Source organism: Taudactylus pleione, unplaced genomic scaffold, assembly GCF_031769625.1.
Source record: "Taudactylus pleione unplaced genomic scaffold, aTauple2 ptg000040l, whole genome shotgun sequence".
NCBI classification, from domain to species: Eukaryota; Metazoa; Chordata; class Amphibia; order Anura; family Myobatrachidae; genus Taudactylus; species Taudactylus pleione.
The window spans coordinates 34,489,032-34,493,736 of record NW_028284442.1 but is presented as its reverse complement, the minus strand read 5'-3'; positions in this window follow the sequence as shown (position 1 = coordinate 34,493,736).

Genomic DNA, 4,705 nt, shown 5'->3' with positions numbered 1-4,705 from the left:
ATTACGTATCCAGCCTCCCTTTGTTCCACCTGTGGCGCCTTGGGATCTAGCTGTGGTCCTGAAAGCTCTTCAGGGACCGCCATTTGAACCACTGGGCTCAGTGGATTTAAAGTGGCTTACTATTAAGACTGTGGGCCTGATTCAGAGCCGGACGCTATTTGTGGACGCTCGTTCTGAAAAAGGGTCCGGATATTTAAATTGAGCGCTCGCTCTATGCGGTCTGTTGACGCCTCTATGTCTGAGCGAGCGTCCGAAACATGCGCTCGCTATTTTGTAAAGACGCCCCTTGGCTGCTCGCATCATACGTCATCTCCGCTATTTATTAGATTAATCGAGTACATCGAAAGGCGTATGAACTGCTCGCAATTCTTGTGGTAGGATTTTCCTACCGCAATCATGCGAGCAGTTTAGGCTAAAAGACAACCAAGTGACGTGGTCGATGACGCTGCTTTGTTAATTATGCACACCCTTAAAACGCCGGTTTTGACCGTTTGGCACGCCTGCGTTCGGATCTCCACTCCCCGTTTTCAAGCACCTTCCCCTGTTACCACCCACAAACGCCTCATTCTGTCACTCAAATTAGCAGGCCTTCGCTGTTTTGCGAGTGCACGATTTCCGACCGCAATGACTGGTTGGCGCATGCGCATTACGACCCATACGCATGTGCAGATGTGCGAACATTGCTCGGAGCGAGCGAGCGGCCGCGTACGAGCGGCTCTGAATCAGGCCCTGTATTCCTCTTGGCCATTGCCTCGGCCAGAAGGGTCTCAGAATTGGGGGCTTTTTCATGTCGACCTCCCTTACTTATTTTTCATAGAAACAGGGCTGTGCTTCGCACTCGTCCTGATTTTCTTCCGAAGGTGGTATCTAGTTTCAATATCAACGAGGAAATTATTGTGCCGGCCTTTAATTCACTGGACCTTTCGGCTGGTGAGGCCACCTTGGATGTGGTGTGGGCCTTAAAACGTTATGTTGACCGCACTGCTTCTTTTAGGAAGTCGGACTCCTTGTTTGTCCTATATGGCTTCCAAAAGAAGGGTTGGCCTATCACTAAGCAAACATTGGCAGGAAGGATTTGCCTGGCTATTTCTGAAGCTTATGTTCATGAAAGCCTTCCTGTTCCATCTTCTGTTAGGGCTCATTCCACTAGGTCTGTGGGACCTTCGTGGGCAGCTCGACATGGCGCCTCAGCGGTTCAGCTTTGCAAGGCAGCCACGTGGTCATCTGTCCATACGTTCGTACAGTATTATGCATTTGATGCCTACGCCTCTCAGGATGCTTCCTTCGGGCGGCGGATTCTCCTTTCAGCACAGGAGCGTCCCCACCCTTAAAGGATACTGCTTTGGGACATTCCCAAGGTATCCTGTGGATACCCTATGGACCCTGCAGTAGAAAATAAGAGATATGGTAAGAACTTACCCTTGTTCTCTCTATTTCTACGAAGTCCATAGGGTTCCACAGGACTCCCGTCCTGTCGCACCTGTACTGCAGATGGGCTTTGCTCTGGTCACCGGTTTTTCCGTCTCCTTCTAGTGAGAATGTGATTTCTTGTGTGTTCCAGACTTTCTTCTCTCTCTTTGTTCCCCTCCTCCGGCCTATGGCTTGTGACGTAACTGAGATGCCTGAGGATCGGGGGCGGGGTATAGGAGAGGGACCCCAGTGCATTCTGGGAGGCTGAAAACTTAACTCCAAGGTGCGCGATGTCTGCCACCATCGCCTATACCCCCAAGGTATCCTGTGGAACCCTATGGACTTTGTAGAAATAGAGATAACAAGGGTAAGTTCTTACCATATCTCTTATCGCTGCAAGGGTCTTCTCCAATTCTAGAGAGAGTATTTAATACATGAATAGTATTATTCTGGCTCAAGGTAGTGTAGGAATACTTGTGTTTATAGCAACAAAATATATTTTAATAAAGAAGCCGCATAGCTTTCAATATAAACACATTGTTGTTTTTAGTCAAGTATCAGGTATTCCAAAAGACAAAGAGTGAAATAACTATTGTTACCAATTTTTTCAAATAATATTATTTAAATGACATTAGACCATGTACCAGATTTGTTTTTATTTCATGCATCCGTTCCATACCTTAATTTTTGTAATCTGTGTACATGGTAAATTGTCTGTTGTAAATGTCACACCGTTGTAATAAATCTCTATGAACTGCTAATTAATTCCCAAAAGCATTTGATCAGGTATACGCAGATTCATATATTCCTATCTCAAGTCCTGTCACCTATGACATATAACAATTCTTACCACAATAGTCATCACAATGTAATTGCCTCTACTGTGTTGCAAAATTATCAGCGAACACACCGGAGATCCCTGGATGAGAGAGCCGGCAGAAATACCTGTATAGCTGGGCGAGCAGTGTGAGTATGGGTGTGCGGGGCCCGGCAGTTCAGCCCTCACAGATGGTGTGAACAAGCTCCTATCTATATGTGAGGGCTGAACTGCCGGGCCTCTGTATGACCCCGGGACCCGGCAGCACCCGAACACTGCAACTTGGGACCACGCTCCCGCACACCCGTACTCACACTGCTCGCCCATTATACAGGTATTTCTGCCGGCTCTCTCATCCAGGGATCTCCGGTGTGTTCGCCCTGCAATGTGGTCTCACAACAGGGGGTAACCAGAGACCGCATGGACAGAAGAAGCCAGTCCTATTCTCCTTGCTTCTATTCTGAACTTAGGGGGTCTCGCTCTCCCTCTGCTCTGTTCAATACTAATAGGTAAACAGGGACAGAGGTGAGGGGTCTTCCTCCAACAAGTCAGAATCCTTTGACCTCTTTATCCTGCCTTTATTCAAGTATGCAATATCAATTGGTTGCTATTTTTGTTTGTAAACTAGCTGATAATAATTTTGCAACACAGTAGAGGCAATTACATTGTGATGACTATTGTGGTAAGAATTGTTATATGTCATAGGTGACAGGACTTGAGATAGGAATATATGAATCTGCGTAAACCTGATCAAATGCTTTTGGGAATTAATTAGCAGTTCATAGAGATTTATTACAACGGTGTGACATTTACAACAGACAATTTACCATGTACACAGATTACAAAAATTAAGTTATTGAACGGATGCATGAAATAAAAACAAATCTGGTATATGGTCTAATGTCATTTAAATACTTATTTGAAAAAAATTGGTAACAATAGTTATTTCACTCTTTGTCTTTTGGAATACCTGATACACTTGACTAAAAGCAACAATGTATTTATATTGAAAGCTATGCGGCTTCTTTATTAAAAAATATTTTGTTGCTATAACCACCACAAGTATTCCTACACTACCTTGGGACAGAATAATACTATTCTCATGTATTAAATACTCTCTAGAACTGGAGAAGCCCCTGGCAGCGATATATCTGTTTAAAAATCGCTTGCAGGATCAAGCTTGAAAATAAGCAAACTGTTTTTGTTGTTTAGTCCATTTTATATTTTTTTACTGTATTAAAAGCTACGTTTTAGAGAGTATTGTCAGAAAAGAGTGCACTAAAAAGGAATTATTTTTTGGAGTTGAACCATTTTTCTTGAATGTTTCAACACCCACTGTATGAAGTATACTGTACTTTCCAGTGGTGCGCTGCCAACCATTGAAATATTAGATTAATTTTCAAACCCTTAGATTAGAGGACAAATAAGGTTGGTTTAATATTCTACAACTGTATTAAAAACACGTTTCTTGTGCAGAATCAACACAACTCCCCCCCCCCCCCCCCCTTGTCTATCTTTTTACTGTAGATTTTTCAATCCACATCCCTGTAACATAAAGCCCCAGCTACTCTTGTGTCCAAATTATTACATTTCTTTATGACAAATAGGCTACAGTCTGCTAAAATAGGAAAATACACTTCAGGTGAAGCCGTGATGAACGCAGGAGTGCCGCAGGGATGTGTGCTCCTGAAATAATAGGAGCATACAGACGTATACATGTGTGGCATTGTATGTGGGGATACACTACACTAGCTCCATAAATTATTCATGCCCAGAATTACAGAATAACCATGAATGCATTTACTTATTACCCGTTTTTTATATAGTGCACATATGTTCCGCAGTGATTTACAGTACATTGCATAATATTCCATTAAACCCCCAAGTATATCAAAATACAACTAGATAAGTACAGTACAGTTTTGCATTGCCTAAATTATAGCTAAGGTGCAAAACAATATCTCAGCCTGCTACGACGCCTAATTTAACGAATATATTTCTATTTGTGTTAGAAGTTGCAGGCTTATATTAAATAAAAAAAATAAAAAAATAACCGCAACTTTTTTTTTGTTTATTAAAGACAACTAAATAGTAAACCTAATATAGATTATGTATTTGTTGTCACAACTGCTGCCCGATTTGTTTGCAATAAGCCTGGCTGGAACCTGTCCCAAAGCTGTCAGTGTAATAAGATTGCATCAGCTCAGCTGCTTGCAGGAGTCTGCTACATAAAAAAAGATGCAGTGCATAGATAAGCCCCACCCCCAGTCGGAACTATTTCCGGTTCAAAGCATTCTGCAAGCCCTGAACACTGGCTGCGGCTGAGGCACGGGGCTGAATGAATGAACACACAGTAACTGGCTGACCCGAGCTTTCCCCGCGGCACTGAAAGGGTGCGCTCCACGCCCCCAACGTCACCACGCGTGGGCCAATCACGTGCTAGCGATTTTAGGAGGACAGGGCGAAGAAGAGGCGTGA